Raw genomic sequence first — 20,493 nt, 5'->3', positions numbered from 1 at the left:
AAAAAAAAAAAAATATATATATATATATATATATATATTTTCACTTGTTGTACAATTATATGTTTACAGTTTTTTCTTTCTGGGCACTGTCATCTTGTGCATACAAGAAAGCTGCTATAATATTTTCCTTATCTTTGTTCTTCTGTCTGTAACAAGTCTTTTTTTTTTCGACTGATTTTAAGATTCTCTCTTTTTCAATCATTTTGAGCAATTTGATTATGATGTGCCTTGAATTTTTATTTATTTTTTGTACTGTACTTCATTGAGTTTCTTGGAACTATATGTTTATAGTTTTAATCAAATTTTACCATTGTTTTAAAAATATTTTTATTGCTATGTTTTCAGATTCACTAATATTTTATTGCACAAAGTCTAATCATCTGTTAATCCCAACCTGTGTATTTTGCATCTAATGTGTTTTAGTTTTATCTCTGGAAGTTCTATTTGGTCCTTTAAAATTACCTTTCTACTTATATTTTTGAACATATAGAATAGAGTTATAACTCTTTTAATATCTTTATGTGCTAATAATGTGACGCAGATGTCACATCTGGGTTAGTGTCAAGTGATTAATTTTTCTCCTCTAGGTTATATTTTTATGCTCTTTGCATACTTGGTAATTTTTCACTAGAATTGTATTTTGTTTGTTGCTGGATATTTTTGCATTCTCATTAAATAACGTCAAGCTTTGTTTTGTTATCAGTTACTTAGAAAAAGATTGATCTTTTTGTGTCTCACTTTTAAGGTTTTCAGTCAGGAAATTTCTCAAGGCAGAAAATGTCTGGGGCAATCTTGGGCTTGCCTTGTTTGTTTCTCATCTCTCAGGTATTATGTCCCTCATTGCCTGTTGTCTAGTATTTTGAAAGCCATTGTTTTATATTTTCTGTCAATTTTTTGATTTTTTTTTTGGGGGGGGAGTGGTGGAGTAAATCTGATTCCTGTTATTCCAGCTTGGCTGGAAGCAGAATTGTGGTCCAGCCTTCCAGATCATCATCATCATCATCATCATCATCATCATCATCATAATTATTATTATTATTATTTTATTTTTTTTATGCCTGCAGCACCTGGTATTCCTAGGTGGTCTCCCATCCAAGTACTAACCAGGCCCAACCCTGCTTAGCTTCTGAGATCAGATGAGATCGGGCACGTTCATGGTGGCATGGCTGTAGATTATTATTATTATTATTAATCAATATGATTGTTATCCCTATTTATAGATGAGAAAATAGAAATTTAGAGACATTAATTTAGAAGGCAAAAGAAGTTTTAGACAGTTTTTTTTTTCCTCAGAGTGAATGCAAGTGGTTAGGAAAGTGAATTAAAAAGGAGAAAAGGCCAGTTGCTGATGACCTGTCACTTATCTTTCTTTTTTTTTCCGAAGGCATGTTAACTCTTGAACAAAGCAAAATGACCTTCATCTTCCTTACTCTTCCAGAGCACCAGCTTCTCTCCTTTATTATTTTTTGAACCATTGATTTCTCCCTAAATAGGTTTCTAAGGATTTTTACTTTATTTGGGATTAAACAGCACTAAATTAAGTGTTATCTCATTCAACAATGAGAAATAACAAAGAACTACTGTTTTGGAAGAAATTTCATGTAGAAATGACTATTTCTTCCTGAAGTTCTGCTGACAACCAGTGCTGAAAGATGAAGAGCAGAGAATGGTGGCATGTGCCCTCAGATACTCACTTTAAAGACCCGTTATCATTTTATAATGTGATCCAATGAGAGATGCTCTGGACTGGAGATAACAGATTTGTGAACTTGAGTTCTAGCCAATTCATCAATGTGTAGAGTGATATTTCTCTTGGCCTCCACGACCTTCTCTATAAAATGCCGTAAAAAATACCCTAACTCAAGTATTGGAGAAATTGTGGATAAAAAGGAACTCTTATACACTGCTGATGGCAATATAAATTGATACAGTCACTACTGAGGACGGTTTGGAGGTTCCTCAAAAACTTAAGAATAGAGTTACCATATAATCCAGTGATCCCTCTTTTGGGTAGCTACCCCTGAAATTTGAAAACACTTCTTTATAAAGGTATATATACCCCTATGTTCATTATAGCATTATTCATGGTGCCCAAGACATGGAAACAACCTAAGTGTCTTTTGATAAATGACTAAATAAAGAAGAGGCAGTACATACATATAATAGATACTACTCAGCCATAAGAAAAGAGGAAATACTGCCATTTGCAATAACATGGATGGATCTTGGGAATATCATGCTAAGCAAAAGAAGTCAGACAGAAAAAGTGAAGAACCTTATGATTTCACTCATATTTGGGATATAAAACTGAAATCAACAAACAAATAAAAATCATAGAAACGAACAACAGTCTAGTGGTTACCAGAGGGAAAGCGTGTTGGAAGGGATGTAGAAAGGGGTAAAGGGGATCAAATATATGGTGACAGAAAGATATTTGACTTTGGATGGGGAACACACAATGCAATAAAAGTTGATTTATTATAGAATTGTACACTTGAAACCTGTATAATTTTATTTAACCAATATTGCCCCAATAAAGTTTAATAAAAATTTAAAATATACCTCAACTCATCTATTCTTGTAGGTCACTGGGAAGGTCAAACATAATCATGGATATTGCTTTAACAGGAAAAATTTAAAAGCTGAATGTAAGAAGGTTATTACTTCCAAGTCTTCCTTTGATAAGCTAGATATAAGTGCCTTTCTATCTTTAGAAAGAAGCTTTTTATGGGGATGCCAAACTCAGGGACATTTTATCAGAGATAAGAGCTGAAGTTTAGGAGAAGATCCATAGGCTTGAGAATTGGACCAAAATGGGCTCTGTGGCCTGACATATTTACTTATTTGTGTATATTCTGTTTTATTCTAAAGCTCATCCCAGTTTAGACCCAGACTTCGTAGCAATAACTATGAAGGAGTCTTGAGTCCATCTCCTGGTCAAGCTAAACTACCACCTGTTTCCCACTATGTGCCCTTGCATACTCATCTGCTTGAAATATTTTGGTCCAGGTCTACGTGTCTCTCAAGAATTGGCCCAATTATATTCTGGGAAGGCTTTCTAACAGATTGAGAAGTTCCTTTATCTGTATGTCTCCTGAACTGTGTGCTGTTGCTATAGAGCTTATCATATCATAGAACAATTATTCTTTAATATTTCTATTTTGTTATATTTTAAATCCCTCAAAAGCTAGGAACAGATTTAATTGATCCCAGTATCTCATGGGAGATATATTTGAAACAGTTTTTATGGTTGTTATTTTTTTTAAAGAAAAAAACTCTGATAGATAACTCATCACATTTCAAAGAATCTTAGAATGCTGCAAAAGGGGATAAATTAAAAGTCCCCATGCTTCTGGTTGTCTAGGGGCAACCACTATTAACAGTCAGGGAGAGATATCCCTCCAGACACACATCTCTATAATTTACTCTCTTTACTGAATATGTTTGGTATTATTTTCTAATATTCCATTTTAAATGCATTTTTTCCTAGTTTTTCTATTGACAGGCACAGTTTTAGTTTTTTTACTATTAAGCACAAGGCTGAAAAAGTATACTTGAAAATTTTCAATCTGTTTCTCTCAAATTTGGAAATGTTGCTTATAAGTGAAATGCTTATTCTCTCTACTTCTTTACCCAGATAACAAAATGTTAAAATTCAAACATAATCAGGTTGAAAACAGTTGGCTTTTACAATTGTTTTCAAACTATTTTTCCCCATTTTAAATCCAAACATTTTAAGGCACAATTTCCAAACATTTTAGATATTAAACTAATTTATTTTCTAAGCTTGCTGACAAGTTGAAGTTTTTGAAAATGATTTTAAAACTATTTGAATGTTCCAAAATAACTTCCTAATATTTTAAAGCATTTGAAAATTTATTGAGCTTTTAAAATATTTCTACATTTAAATAAAATCAATTAGAAATTGCAGATAAAGTAAAGCATGTTCATTATATATCTTCATTGTAGCAAATATTTTTTTCTTCTAGATTTGCTTTCTAAATTTAGAAAATTTAATGCATGTTAGTTATTTTTTTAAAGGAATATGAGCTATTTATTATCACTATGTCATTCTCTCTACTCTTCTATATGGAACGGAATTTCCTTTCCTTCACTCATTTAATAAATATTTATTGAGTGCCTACTATGTGTTAGCCAGTGTTCCAGGAGTTGGGGACACAGTAGTAAGTAAAAGACAAAAATGCCTACACTCGTGGAGCTTACATTTTAGTGGAGATCAAAAATACACCAAGTAAATCATAAAAAATAATGGTAAATTCTAAGGGAAAAAAATAAGGCAAGGAAAGAGCATAAGAAATATTAAGGGTAGGGCTTACAATTTTAGATTGGGTGACCAGGAAATGGCTTGCGGAATATAACTTTTGAATAGGAGGCCTGGAGGAAGTAAGGATGTGAGCCATGTACATATTTGGGGAAAGAACGTCTCAGGCTGAGGAATAGCAAGCAGAATAGCAGGCTGAGGCAAGAATGTGCCTGGGAGTGTATGAAGCACATCAAGGAGATGATGTGGTTGAAATAGAGTGAACAAGGGGAAAAGTAATGCAAGATGAGGTTAGAGAGATAATGGGGGTAGAACAAATCATGTAGGCCTTCTAGGTCATTGTAAGGACTTGGGCTTGTTCTCCAAGTGAAATGGGAGACTATTGGAAGGTTCGGACTTAGTCTGAATTATCTGACTTACCATGTTGACCAGCTCATTCTGGCCTCTGTGTTGAGAGGTTCATGTGGCTAAGGTAGAAGCCTGGGGATCAGTTTGGAGTGAGAGCAGTAATTCAGGTGAAAAATGATGGTACTGGGGTGGAGGTTAGTGATGAGAAAAGGTTCAATTTTGAGTAAAATAAAGGAATAATGGAGAGGATTTATCGGTGAGTTGATAAGGAGTTTTGAACAAAAGAAAGGAGTCAAGATTTTTGGCCTAAGCCACTGAATGGATGGATTTGGCATGTAATAGAATGAAAAGACTGAAGGAGAAATTTGAGGGGGATATCAGAGATTGGTTTGGGATATTCAAGTGGAAATGTCAAGTGGGCAATTGGATATACAAGTTTGGAGTTCAGAAGTAAGGCCAGGGCTGAAGATATAAATTTGGGAGCCATCAGCATATAGATAATATTCAAAGCCATGAGACTGGATGAGATGGACAGGTGTGTGTGTGTGTGTGTGTGTGTGTGTGTTAAAATGAAGAAAAAGTGATTCAGGACTAGGCTCTGGGTCACTTCAACATTTTGAACTTAGGTAGAAAAGTGTACTGAGGAGGCCCAGTCCAGAGAAGTAGGAGGAAAACTAGGTGAGGATGTTGTGTCCTGCTAACCAAAGGAGGAAATATTTGAAGGAATAAAGAAGAGAAGATGAACAGCGTCATCTAGCTAACATCTCATCTAGGTGTTAGTTTGGTTATTGGCTCTTCTAGAAAACCTTTTCTGGTCCTACTTCACTTCATTCCCTCACCTTAACCTCACCATCCACATGGCAAGATTTCATTCTTTTTAATGGCTGAGTAATATTCCGTTTACATATGTATCATCTCTTCTTTATGCATTAATCCATTGATACAAACCCAGGATGTCTTTATATTTTGACTATTGTAAATAATGCTGCCATGAACATAGGCATTCTTATGTCTCTTCAAATTAGTGTTTTGGGTTTCTTTGGATAAATACCCAGAAGTGGGATGACTGGGTCCTTCTTTGTCCATTGTCATAGCCTTTGTTTTAAAGTTTATTTTGTCTGCTCTAAGTATTGCTACATCAGCTTTTCATTTCCATTTTTATGAAACATCTTTTTTCCATTCCTTTACCTTCAGTCTGTGTGTATATTTTGATCTGAAGTTTCTTGTAGGGAGCATAAGTAAGGGTCTTGTTTTCTTATCTATTCAGCCACCTTATCTTTTGATTGGAACATTTAATCCATTTACATTTAAAGTAATTGTTGATAGATATGTAGTTATTACCATTTTGATTCATATTTTTTATCTTTTTCTAGAGCTTTGTTCTTTTCTTTCATTAGGGTCATGTTTCTTTGTCTCTCCATTTTGGTCACCTCCTTGTTTGTTTCTATGTCTCCCAGTCTTAGTAGAGTGGCCTTATATAGTAAGTGTCCTGTGGGGCTCAGTGACATAGTCTCCCTGGTCACCTGAGCCAGGTACTCCAGGTGTGTCCCTTGTATGGGTGTGTGTACCCTTCTGTTGTAGTTGAGCCTTGGTTACTGTTTGAACATCAGTGGGAGGGACTGACCCTCAGGCTGATTGGTTATGAGGACTGACTGGTGACTACAGTGGAGGAGCTATTGTAAAGGGGCTGACTCTGGTGCCTGTCCAGTCTGCTTTTTTGGTGCGTCATCCTCGGATGTTGCCCTGGGTTGTGCTCTGGCTCAGACCAAAGCTGGCCTTTAGGCATGCAAGTTGGGGGTCTCCTGAGAGGGGCCCCACCATAGGCCAAGTTCGGCCTCAGCTTATACCCTGCCTGGGGCTACCTGGCATAATCTATCAAGCAATCCACAGATGGCCACCACCCATATTGGGCTTGAATGTTCCTCAAGAGGCCAAGCCACAAACCAAAGCTAGCTGTTGCTAGTGCCAAGCTTGAGGCTGTTCAGCAAGAGATATGGGGCATGCAGGGGCTAGATACTGTTTGTTTAGGTTTTGAGAACCTTTGAGAGATTTTAGCAAAATCTGCAGCATGAGCCAAGCCAGGCCATTTGTATGGAAAATCTACCGGAAGCAGCTTGGGGGGCCCGCAGGTTGTGAGGGGTGTGGTCTCAGAGAATACCCAGGGTGGGGTAGCCAGTTTGATGGAGACTCAGATATGATGGCTGCCTGAGTCTGCACACAGGGCGGGGGAGGGCTCAGGAAATAAACAGTAGCTTTTGTCAGCATTTCTCTCTGGGAGAAAGCTGCCCCTCTAGCCCTTGCCCTTAAAGCCAGACAATTCAGTTCTTCTCTGTAGGTCTGTGGTACCTTAGAGCTGCTGCCTCAGCAATGGAGCTCAGAGTGAGTGAATCTGTCAGTAAGTTCAGGCACAGGCCCCTTAAGAGGATCATCTATGACTCCATTGGTCCTCTGTCTCAGTCAGCCACAATCTTTGCTGGTTTTCATAGCCAGAAGGGGACTTCTCTTTACAGTACTGGAACCCTGGTTTGGGGACCCTGGTGTGGGGCTGGGACGCTTTGCTCTTCCAGGGTGACCTCTGCAGTCAAGATACTTCTTTCGATGCTCAACTGCCACATGTGGTTGTGGGACCAGCTCGTTCAGTGTCTCCAACCCTCCTACTAGTCTCGTGGTGGCTTCTTATGTGTGTCCCAGTTATAGGACTTATGTTCAGCTAGACTTCAGGCGACTCCCAATTATTGCTGTTCTGTAGTTTAGTTATAATTTTGATGTGGAGGCAAGCATTGCATTTACCTACTCTGCCATCTTGACTGGATATAATAAATGATTTATTTTAACCTGGTTTTACTTTGCATATTTTGAAAATAATTTTTGAACTAGGTATATAATAATTTGAAATTTTGAGATTTAGCAGTTTTGGAAGATGGACAACAAAGTAGCACATTAGCCTTCTTCAAGTAACTTTGCCTTTGTATTCATAAAGTTTTATAATCATTTTCATTTATTACAATGACTTTTTGTAGCATGCTTTATAATTCCCTATAATTCCCTAAAGCCTTTCCTTCTCCCCAAAATGGCCTTCCCTCTTCCATAACAGACCATTGGAATCTCTGTATTTCAAGAGAACCTTCTCTAAAAAGCCTTTCCACTCACCACCTCCAATCTAGGCACACATTCTATTAATACTTTTCTTGCTCTTCTATTGGTATCCATGTGCATTCTTAAGTTTGTTAAGCTTAATTGGCATTTATATCTTTGTCGGAAACCAGCAACTCTCATTCACTTTCCTATGCACAGTGTCTGGATAAACTAGAAACTCAGTAACTGTTTGCAGTGTCAAAATTATTTGAAAATAAGTGATTTCAGTTTCAGAGGTAATACATATTGAAGTCAGGCATTGTGTAAAAGTCTTGAATTGATTTAAGGGCTTTCACAGATGGACATCTTCCTAATAGAAATCATTACATGTTCTTCCTCATTGTTTAGCCAACAGACCTTCCAAAAACAGTTAGGCATTGTTATATGTTGGGAGGATCTTGAGAAAGTAAATAACTAAATGCTCATAATTTTTAGCCGTAAGTAATACCGCCAACCTTATGTTCTATAAAAGGTCAATGGAATCGGTCACTACTGGTTTTTTTTTTTTTTATCTCATACAATTAATCAGTCACTGAGTAAACATTCACAAATGGCCTACATGAGTACAGAATATGGAGATGTGCTGTGATGAGTCCAAAGTGCTTACACATGGTTTTGATCCTCAAGAAATTATCAGGTAACAAAGTGTCTGCTACAGTGAAGTGTTTCTACAGATATCTCCCTTCTTTTCCTACTGGTAGACTAGTTCATTGTAAACCTCTATATTGCTAATCCTCAATGTGATCTGAAATCCTTCTCTAGGAAGCCACTAACAACTGGAGCTCACACATGAGACAAGAGCTATTTGCTATTCCATATTCTGGATTTCAGGAAAAGGGTACCATGAGGTAATGAGAGTAAAATGGGGTGCAGCCCTGAGAACTGGAAACCAGTCTCTCTGTTGTGTGGATAGGCCATTGAACAAGAAGTCAGGAGTGCCAGGCTCCAATGCCTATTCTGCTACTGGAAATGTGATTGGGGCAAGTCACTTAAATTTCTGGACATTTTCTTTTGGAAGTAGACAGAGTATTTTTACTGCAGCAGTTTCTTTATATGTAGGAGGGTGAACTGGATTCAGGGGTTAATAGTTGTCCTATCCAAAATTCGCTACTAAACAACTATAGAACACTTATTCTGTTCCAGGCATTCTTCTAAAGGATTTATGGTTTCTGGACCTAATATCAACCTGTGTGGGGGAGGATGTTTTCCCCACACCACCAAGGATTCTCTAACACCAGCTGAGTGTCCTATAATTCAACTCAATTCTAACACTATCTACCAGGAGATAGCACCAGGTCCCACAGGTTAGGGCTCAGTCCCACAAGACTTCCTCTCCCTACTTCAGATGCCAATCGTAGTCCAAGTTGTCACCTGGGCTTTTGCCAAAATCAGAAGTTCCCACAACTCCCTCCTTGGATTCGATTAATTTGCTAGAGCAGCTCACAGAGTTTAGGAAACCTGTTTACTCACTAACTTACCAATTTATTACAAAGGATATTAAAGGATATGAATCAATAGGCAGATGAAAGGATACATAAAGGGAGGTCCCAAACATAGAGTTTCTGTCCTTGTGGAGTTTGTGGTCTGGTGTGGTGACATGTAGAAGCATCTATTTCTCTAAAATGAAAGCTTTGTTTGTGCATGCATGTGTGTGTGTGTGTGTGTTTTATGGAGGCTTTATTACATGGGCATTATTGATTAAATCATTGGCCATTGGTGATTGATTCAATCTTCAGCTCCTCTCCCCTCTACTGAAATCGGAGTGCATGAATAAAAGTTCCACATCTCTATTCAGGATTGGTTCCTCATTAACGTATGCCTAGTTGTGGTGAAAAGGGGCTTGTTAGAAATATAAAGAGTCCCATTTCACCTTTATGGCTCTGAAGCCATTTCAGAAACTGAGGACAAGAGACCAAATGTTATAACAAAAAACATTCCATTGTTTCTATTGTTCAGGAAATTCCAAGGGTTTTGGATCCAAGAACCATGAAAGAAGACCAAACATATATAATATATTTATAATAAAACATAATATTATTGGACTTTATCTCCATCGAGGAGTTTAATCTTCTCAACAACCCTATTTGTAGGTTCTATCAATATTTACATTGGACAAATAAAGAAACCAAAGCACAAGTGAGGTAAAGTAATTTGCCCAAAGTCTCACAGTTGAGTAGTTTGAATATTAACCCAAGCTCTTGGACTTCCAAATAACTCCAGTCTGCTTATTGAATTGCTGCACTGTATTGTGGCCATTGTGGTTTTCAAACTTTGTTTTGGTCGATACTAGGGATGTTGAGTGTAAGACCCTGCCCCACTGGCCTTTCAGGTGCTTCTCCAACTCTCCACTTCCTCTGAGACTTCTCTGTGGAACCCATGGAATCCAAGAAATAGCCTCAGAACCTCTGGGCTAGAAGACCTCCTCGACTTTTCAGTTTCCACATTCTACTCGCATGTGACTATACAGTGTGAATACCAGCATTCATTCCTCAGCCCTCAAGGGGACCACTTAAATTATAGATGTTGCTAACTTGAACCCTGGCTTTACAAAACATAGCAATTAGGAAGGGATTCTTCAGTGCTGTTCTGGGGGTTGCCAAGGATGTTGTTTGTTACATTATTCAGTGTCTTCACCCTGGGGTCCCAGGGGAGGCATCTTTCCATGTTACGAGCTTTTATTGAGCACTGGTATGCTTTAGCCTTATGGAAACTGCGAATCTCGTAACCCACACTGGCTTCCTTGACATACTGACTTCTGAAAAACTCAAAGCCAAATTAGTGGCAGAATCCTTGGAGCTTTCTGACTTTGCTCATGGCTCTAAATCAGCTTCTTTTCCTTTTGTCTCATTTTTCTTTCTGTTAATTAAATTTATTTTTCTGTGGCATACATATTTTTGGAAATTGTCTTAAATCCCTTTTGGAATAGGGGTATAAATGAAGAAAAATTATTTTCTTTAAAGAATTTTCTGCCATGACCATGTCAATACTAGACTCTCTTAATTAGCTTAAAATTTTTCATTCTTTTTGAAAGTATTTTAAAGTTTACCACAAAGGAGGATCTCAATCTTGCTAGAGAGGAAGGAAATAGGAACATATTCACTACTTCCAAATTGTCATAGTGTAGACTAGCCAAAGTGGAATGCAAGAGTCATAACTTAAGATGAAAGAATGAAGGTAAAGCAGAAGAAAAAGGAAAGACATCTTAAGAAAAGAACTCTTATAAGTTGAGTCCTTATTTTGTACTGGAGTCTGTGCTGGGTGTTCATATACTTCTTATCATTTAACCCTCACAGCAAATTTTTGAGTTATTATCCCAATATTACTGAGAAGGAAACTGAAGTTTGGTTAGCTATAAGGATAGAAACAAGAGTATGGTAGTTGGATGTTTCAGTTGGTTTCCTATATCCATCTTTATCCACGGCTGTTTGTATCATCTAGATTCAAACTACCAGCATCTCACTGGTGAGACTATAACCTCCCAATTGATCTGGCTACCTATAATCTAATGCCACAACTTATTCTTCAGCCAGAGTAACAGCAAATTGCAAATCTACTTGTTATTACCTGCCTGCTTAAAACCTTCCAATGGCTTCCTTTTGTCCTTAAGATAAAGACTGAATTCTTAAACATGGCCTTATGCCCACATGGTCTAGCCTGCTGACTTTTCCAGCCTCATCTCTCATAACACATCTCTTTTGCTCTCATCCTCTACCACAGTGGTTAGTGTGCTTTAGGATTATCCGGAGAGGTGATAGATTGCTGCCCTCCTGTTCCCTCAGAGATTCTGATTCAACAGGTCTTTGATTGGGCCTGAAAAGTACATTTATGATGCTTTCCCAGAGGATGTTAATAGTGTATAGAGGTCAGCAAACTTTTTTCATTAAAGGACCAGATAATAAATATTTTGGGCTTTGCAGTTTATTTGGTCTCTGTCTCAATTACTCAGCTCTTCCTACTCAGCTCTGCCTTTGTAGTGTGAAAACAGCCGAAGACAATACAGAATGAGTGTGGTTGTATTCGACTAAAACTTTATTTACAAAAACAGATGGCAAGTTGGATCATTTGTGTACAGCAAACCATGAGCTGTAAGCTGTAGTTTTGTAGCTTCTGACCACAAAGGTTTTGTACATGTCATTTCCCCCTTTGAAATGTCTTTCTTCATTTGTCCAGTTAACTCTTTCTTAGTTTTCATATTTCATATCAATCATACTGTCTTTTTGCCTTTCTTAACTTCTCTCATGTATTTATAGCATTATTCATCCATTCAAAAATATCACATGCCCGTCAAGTGCTAGACACTGTTATAAATACTAGGGATATGGAGAAAAAGCAGATAAGATCCCTATTATCAGGGGACATTCATTTTAGTGAAGAAGATGTATAATAAAGAGGTAAACAAATAGGAAATTAAGTAAGATCCACCGGAAGGTAATATAAAAATGTAGGGTGATAGGAAGAATCACTTGGGAAAGAGTCCTTCTCCTTTGTAGTGATTAGCATAGTCTCAGTTTTGCATTTGTTTATGGAACTGTATGATTCATATTGCTCAACTTTGTTATATTGAAACTTCTATGCTTTGTCTGGCTCTGCTCATAATCGTTTCCTTACTGCCTAGCACAGAGCCTAATAGAGACAAGGGCTCAGAAAATACTTATAAAATTGAGCTCTGGATTTAATGAGTCATGCTTAGAACTGTTTGACTTATTCTTTCATCAAACACTCATTCAACTGGGCCAATACTCTCTTTCAGAGATTCTTGAGAAATAAGATTTCTTTGTTTATTAATTAATTGATCCAATATTTGTTGAGCATCTACCATGTGCCAGGCTCTGCTCTAGGTCAGGGGACAAAAGAATTGTGTAAAACAGAAAGAGATCCCTACGCTCAAGGAATTTACTTTCTGGTTGGGGTTGGGGTAGGACAGACATTAAATACTCAAAACATGTATTATATTAGGCATATAAATCAATAACAAGGACAAAAATGAAGTAGAAGAGTGCTGGGTAGAGAGGCAGGCAATTGCAATTTTAAATAGCATGATGGCAAGGGCCTTACCAATATTTGAGTAGAGATCTGAAGGAGGTAGAGGAATTAGTCAGTGAGGTGAGTAAATATCTGATAATTCCAAGCAGAGAACAAGTAAATTCAAAGGTTTTGAACTTCCTGGCCATGTCCATGGACAACAAGGAGGCCAGTGTAGCCAAAGTGGAATAATCAGTATACCCCATCCGTTGTAGAAATCAGCTTCATATCAGATGTTAGGTGTAAAATGAGATGCAGACAGTAGATTCTGGAAATTCTCTGGGTGATTAGCCTTCACACTAGCTGGTGACCAGCTTCTCAGAAACAAGATTCTCTTCAATCATGAAAACGAAGGAAAAGTAAATATTTTACAAACTCTTACAAACTTAAACATTCTCTTCTTGTACTAGTTACCTATGAAATAAAGCTACTGAAAAATGTTTGTTCAATGGCACCAGATTAGGGAAGATTTGAGGCCCAGGTTTATCAGGAGGTATTTCAGAAAGATCTCTTATTTTGAGTGCTTTATCTGGAGGAGTTACTGGGTAGAGTTTAAGTAGATTATGCCTTTTATGTGACATGGTATAACATGGAACGCTTATACATATACATATACGTGTGTGTGTGTGTGTGTGTGTGTGTGTGTGTGTGTGTGTGTAATTTCCCCTTCTTCCACAGTAATAGAGCTCCCAAGTTTAATTGAGGCATTTACCAGCCTCTCTTGCAGCTAGGTATGACCATGTAGCTGAGATCTAGCCAATGAACAGAAGTAGTATGCTCAGTTTAAGCAAGTGTCTTTAAGGGGGTCTTCCTTCCCTTTGCCATTTCTCCTACCTACTGCACTTTACACTCTAGCAACAAGGAAGTGAAAGTCTGGGAGGTGACAGAGTCCCTTGGAATTTGTAAGCTGTCATGTTGACCCTGGACTGTTAATCTCCATAAAATATGTGAGAACCTTAGTTCTAAGCCTTTCTTAATTTGAGTTTGAGGTCACATGCAGCAAAACCTAATTATAACTAATACATTTGGATTTTATAGAACCACGAAGATCTGACAAAATAGAACAAATACAGGTGCTTATTTTTTGATGCCTTAAATTAGATAGTCAATATGAGAACTGCATGAGTATATGTCTTGAAATTAAATTTCTTTTATTGTTTATTTTTATTACAAAAGCAATGATGCTCATTTAAAAAACAGCAGACAGGCAAACAAAAAAAAAATTAAAAATACCCATCATTCTATCTACCTATAAACAATTACTTAATACAATGATTGATACATATATATGCATATATAAAGACAATATCTTAGAAATAGTTTTCTGACTTTTTTTAGGTTAACGTATTATGGACCTCATTCTATATCAAGGAATGTATTTTTGCATTCAAGTTTTAATGGCTTCGTTTTATACCATTATATGGACAAACATACTTTATCTAACCAAACACCTATAACAGGATATTTAGGCAATTAATAATGTTATGATGGACATCCTAGTGATAAATGTTGGCTCATACTTTAAATTGTTTTATGAAGATAAATCCCTGAGTAAATAATATTGTAAGCACATGAGAGCTGAGCCCATCAACAGGGAGGTAGAGGAAAGGAGAGATGGGAGATATTAGTCACACATACTAATGTCACTGCAGAGCAGCCCCGGCAAAGGGGGATTCAGAGTGATGAACAATGCTATTTGGTCAGGTGTGGGTCATGGATCAGTGGTAGATAGTTGGGACGTTGATTGCCCAATGGGACCAATAGTAACTAAGGTTTGGAATGGGAAGAACAGGTATTTCCTTAAGGCAGTGTTTCTCAAACTGTGGTTCCTGTACACCAGCATCATTGGCATCACCTGGGAACCTATTAGAAATGTAGAGCACAGAAAGTGACTATAGTTGGTAATACTGTATTGTATATTTGAAAGTTGCTATGAGAGTAGATCTTAAAAGTTCTCATCACAAGAAAAAATTATAGCTATGTGTGGTGTTGAATGTTAAGTAGACTTACTGTAGTGATCATTTCACAATGTACGCAAATATCAAATCATTAAGTACACCTGAAACAAATATAATATTACATGTTAATTATATCTCGGTTGAAAAAAGAAATGCAAACTTTCAAGGCTCACCCCAGAACAACTGAATCAAAAATGCTAGGGTAAGGTCCAGTAGTCCGTGCTTAATCAAGCCATGCTGGTGATTCACATCTGTGCTAAAGTTTGAGAACCACTACCCTAAGGAAAATAAGGGAGTTCCTCTCAAACAGGTGAAGAGCTTCTGTACAGGCAAAAAGGACAGATGTTATTAGAATTTAAAATTTCCCTTCCATCGAAATTCTATAATGCTTATTTATAGTTTACTTATTATATACTCATCTATTCTTTCTTCCATAGACTGCATACTTCTTGAGAGCAGACAGGGGTGCTATTCAACATTTGTCTTCAGCACAGTGGCGTAGGTATGCTGACATCTTCCATGTGCCCCTTTCCATCCATGCCCCATCTTTCTCTGCTCTCTGTTCTTGAAGGCTGACCTCTGTGTATCACATAAATGGGCTCCTGTGTCCTCTGGATCCCAGTTGGATTTGGCCAATGGACATTTCTGCCTCTCCTTGCTCCCCACAAAAAAATGGAGGGCGAGAGGAGAGTAAGATCAAGGTCTTTATTCTATTGAACCCCTCACTGTGAGCTTTCTTCAGGCCACATGACTGCTGCTGATAGTCCCAGCTGCACCCTTCCCCCGACCCCACCATGATTGCCCTATGCCCACGTTTGTAATCTGCCTCTTTTTAAGTAAACCCTCCTAAGAGTATTTAATTTGTGTTGTCTATTTCCAGCTGAGACTTGATTGATAGAATCAACACCTAATAAATATTTGTTAATGAAATTGGAACATTTATTTTTTGTTTAAAGTAAGCTATACACATACTTTCTATCACATAAAGTCCTCTGGTAAAATTATTTTAAAATAAATAACTTAAACCCTCATTAAAGAAAAATAAACCCTAAAATATTTATAAAGAATCAAGAAAAATATTCTGTTATTCATATTCTTGATTTAAACCATTGCTGACAAGGAAAGGTGGAATCTTCTCCAACTGCCATTCATAGTGATAACTTGAGTCCTTTACCTGTATGAAATCCCAAGGGATATGTATATTTGTGAAGATGGGCAATGGCTTAATTTATTTTCAAAGTTAATTTTTCAAAATTATAATAACAGAAATTAAAGGCACTTTGAGTTATACCGTAAGCCAAATAAATTTGTTTTAGTCTTGATGTGTATAAATTATACCTTGGTGTTTAGGAAGAGAAATGTTCCCTGTGGCCAATGATGGCCCTCACCCTGCAGTTTATAAATCAAAGGTATAATTTGAGAATAAAACACTTTTTATGAAATAGACTGTCAAGAGCTACTTGTTAAATTTGCTGTAGCAATTAAGTTCTCAGGTGAGAAAATGCCCCCTTTCAGTGTTTTATTAACTCCGTCATTCAGTACTCCATTTATAGGAGTAACTCTTCATAGTAAGTACACATTAGGATGACTTTTCACCTCCATTTAAATGGAAAGTTTGAAAAGAGGAATTGGTTCCTGTGCACTCACTTGAATAGCAATTGAGGCTGGTTATTCACCAGTTGTCAGAGAGAGGAGAAGAGGGGAGAAAGACAGTAAATGGTGAATTTGGCCCAGAGTGACTGGTGTTGAGGTAGAGATGTCCCAAGGTGCTGCACACCGTCCAGGACAGCTGTCTCCTCATACCAATGGCATTTTCTCCTGAATTATGGAAATGACCTGTTTTTCCTAAATAAACCTCGGATTATAATTGATCACAACTTTGGGAGTAAAAATAATTATTAGTTTTGTGTTGTCTACTTTGGTTTTTAAAGCAGGAAGAGAGGTGCGTGTGTGTGTGAGTGTGAGTGAGAGAGAGAGAGAGAGAGAGAGAAGATGATATAGATAGACAGATACATGTGTCTGTCTTTGGTTTCTATAATTCTTCCAAGGAATAGAGTCACGCTGAGGGGGTTATTTCCCTCTAGAATGAGAAGCACTGGATTTAGAGTCAGCCCTATTTTTAAATTGGCCTTTGTTGATGACCAATTGTGTACCCCAGGTAACCTTCCTTAAGCCTAGTTGCTTCACTTATTGACTAATGATACTTCTATTCACAGGACGAATGTGAGGTTAAGTGAGTGAATTTCACAAAGATGAAATTGCTTCATAAGCTGTAAAGAATGTCCATGCCGTCTGGCCAAAGACAACCAAGCACACCCCTGCAGTTGAAGAAGTTGTGTTCATTACCCATTGCATTGAGGGAGAATGGTTCCAAAGGGAACCATGAAGCGACTTGGTTAGAGGGTGTTAGAAAAGACTTATATGAGATTTGGATAGGGGTCACGTGATTTTGGGAGGCTTTAAGGAAATGGGACTTTGCTGTTGATTAGATGCTGTCAGGATGCAGGGGTAATTCCTATTGGGTAGCTTAATGAATTTTATCTAGAAGGAGGGAAGATTAGATAGAAGCTAAAGCCGTAATTAGTAAGGAAGGAGCAATCACTCATATTAGTCAAGAAAGGGGGATATATTTGTGATGTCTTCGACAATGTTTATGTTTTATCTGTGTTCAGACATGCTTATGGAGTGGTATTGTTTTTGTCTTGACCCATCATGGTCACAGATTGGCCCTGTCTAATGTTGATGTTCTGTGAAATTGTTTATGTTCAACAGAACATCAAGGGCTAGCTAGCAATGCCATGCCAGCTGTTGGATGTCAGAGGCTGCTTTTCTCTTTTCAAGCATTATAGAAAATGGAATATTTCACATTTGCAATTGTACAGGTACAGATATCCTGTTTATTTATGTGTATGTGCATGGATGTGTGAGTGAGTCAATTGTGTATGCATGTGTGTGTTCAAGGCACAGCAGTATGTGAAGCTACCATTCTTTGGTAAAAGAACATATTTTAATTGAGACATTGATGTGGTTTAGTGGTCATGCTAGAAACATTCTAGTGTCCTCCCTGAACATTTCTCCTCCTGAGAAAATTGCTCCACCACAAACCCTGCTGAGAAGAGAGTGTTTTCTACTAAGTTGCTCTCTTTCCTCATTTATCACAGCTGAAAGCTTTGGGGCTGGGCCTGACCAGGAGCAGCCAGCCAACAGACTAAATAGTGACCTATGACCATGTGTCCAGGCTTGAAGTGTTTGCTTGGACCAGTCAGACAGTTCTACCAGAAACTGGAAAACCAAGAGACTGACCCAGCTAATGGTGGGGGCACAAGGCCATAGAATGCCATGAGAAAGAAAATGTACAAACTTATATGCAAACTGACATTATTAGGATCATGAAAAAAAAGAGAGAAACAGATTAAGAGTGGAGAGCCATGGTAGATAAAGAGAATAACATAGTTGAAGCTCAAAGAGTAGTGGAGACTCCATAATAGAATGACTGTCCTCTGAGCTGTCTGGGGTGGGGGCCAGACCCCTTTCCTCTAAGCCTTGACCATCTTATGGTCAACTCCTTTCTTGTGAACTAGCTCAAAAGGGTTTCTGTTTTTTGCAACAGAATAATACTGATTTAAGTAACTCTACAACGTTAGAGATTAAAAAAAACAAACAAACCGTAGGCAGCATTTAGCTTTTGCTTTCCAGTTGAGAAAACTTAGTCTAATAAAAATGAAAAGTAACTGTTCAAGATGACGGAACAGAATGGAGGTGGGATATTAACAGAACCACATGTCCATCTTCAGGATGTGCACACATGAATACATTGATTCTTGTTAAGGGTGATGATCACATTTGGGGTAAGTCTGCTTTCCAAGAAAGTCCTTCATGCAGACAGAGTAGACAACTGCCTACATGTCAGAGCGTTAGAGAGTTCTATTCCTTCCCTGCTCTCCCTCCTCAGATTGTTGCACAGGTTAAATGAGTTTTTCATTGTTAAATCCTTACCACAGTGCTTTGTGCATAGTAAGAACTAAGTGGATAGTACTTACAAAAGTGAATAAAGCCACATTTCCGATTCATTTATGCCTGGCTCCAGAGCTCATGAGAGTAGAAGATGATGCTCTAAATGTGTAATGTTAGGCTTACTAGTTTAGTTTAGACAGTAATCAGAAGATATGATCAATAATACAGGGATGTCTCATCTATGCTGATACGAATGAACGATATCTTACACTCATCTAGCATATGTATCTAGCTATCTATAGTAATTCTTTTATCAAACGCAAAAATTATCATATCGTTATTCCTGTTTTAAAGATGTGGAACTCAAAGCTCAGAGCATCTGAAGGATGTGTAGGGATCTTCTCCCTGTAAGGAACAGTGTGAGAACCCAGGGCACTTGGAGGTGGAGAAGAGACTATGCCAACCCAGGGAACTTTCCTGACTTCACCATTTTGTCTAGGACCAGCTCTCCACACCCAGCAACTTGCAAATAAAGGGCACTCTTTCCATCTGACTGTGAGTGTAATTCTTCTCTGTCCATGCTTAATGTCACCAACCTGATTAGCACCTGTATCAGGGAAATTACCTCCTCGGTGCACATCCACCATTCTCATTCATCTCTGCCTGTGCAGGTGATGAGAATGGCAGCTTGAGCTTGGAGAACATTCGTCACATAATGAAAGCAGACTGTATAGGTCCAGCTGAGCCTGCAGGTCAACAAATGTAGAAACGAGGTAGTCATATGACTTTCAGCAGTGTAATATATAAAGTTTCTTTGAAAAGCTTTCTTTTGAAAGCTTGGAAAATGTGAAGCCCCGTTCCTTTCAAGAGGATTTATTGGAAAGCCATGGTTACTAGGTATATGGGTCCTATTGCTGCCTATGAGCAAGGCAGTGCTGGATTTAGAAGGCAGGCTGCCTGCTAAACGTCAAGTTGATGACCACACATTTGTTTGATGGGGAATATTTTTTAATAGTTCTTTAGGAAACTATGTGGATTGAATGAGTAAATTTGCCAAACTTTCTGACATTTTAAAAGCTGTCAGGCTTAAGATATTTATTTTGATCCAAATATTTTTATTCACGTATTAAATTCACAAGAGAAATCTACTAGTTTGTATGCGTTATCCCACTTAAGATCTTAAAAACTTAATTATAAAATAAATTTTTGGTCGCTATCTCATGCATCAAGTACCCAATTTCTGTTATATAGTCATTGTTTGTTTGTTTATTTTTAACCACAGAGTTTCATCTAAAGCAGAATGTGCTGTATAGTCTATTTTATATTCATAATACACATTAATTATGGCTTTGGAGTTTATACAAAATATATCTACCCAGAATCATAAAGCCAGTTTGGATATTAAAAGCATTATCTTCTTATCTTTGGAAACATTAAGACTGTCAAGTAAAATTAAAATGTTTTAAGTAATGGGTTACTCTTAAGGAGAAAACGTTTCTAAGAATTTTTTTCCTAAAGAAAGTTACAACTAACTTTGCCTATAGAGTTATTTTCCTCAGGTTTTTTGAGGAGGTTGTCCACAAACAAAGATGTTCGCTGCTTGTGTGTGTGTTGTGTGCATGTGTGTGCGTGTGTGTGTGTACTTTTTCAAATATATTTTTGGTGAAGGTAGACAGATGCCTACTGAATGTTTTTGGACCGAGTTCATTATAATATCAGAACATATCTGATATTACAGATATCCATTTACCTGAAAAATTTAACCCTTCTTTCCTGGTTTATAATCATTAATCT

At 37.5% G+C, this 20,493-nt stretch overlaps 1 long non-coding RNA gene and 1 pseudogene across 1 annotated transcript in view; one reads left to right on the top strand and one right to left on the bottom strand.

Moving 5' to 3' along the window:
- Positions 1–20,493, top strand: part of LOC120621423 (uncharacterized) — a 94,360-nt gene that overhangs the window by 35,388 nt on the left and 38,479 nt on the right. The window lies entirely within an intron of this gene.
- On the bottom strand, positions 1,056–1,174 carry LOC120622195 (uncharacterized; annotated as a pseudogene).

The sequence above is a fragment of the Pteropus medius genome, unplaced genomic scaffold (genome assembly GCF_902729225.1).
Source record: "Pteropus medius unplaced genomic scaffold, Ma_sr-lr_union100, whole genome shotgun sequence".
NCBI lineage: Eukaryota > Metazoa > Chordata > Mammalia > Chiroptera > Pteropodidae > Pteropus > Pteropus medius.
The sequence above is the reverse complement of the archived record's forward strand: the minus strand, read 5'-3'. Positions and strand labels throughout refer to the sequence as shown.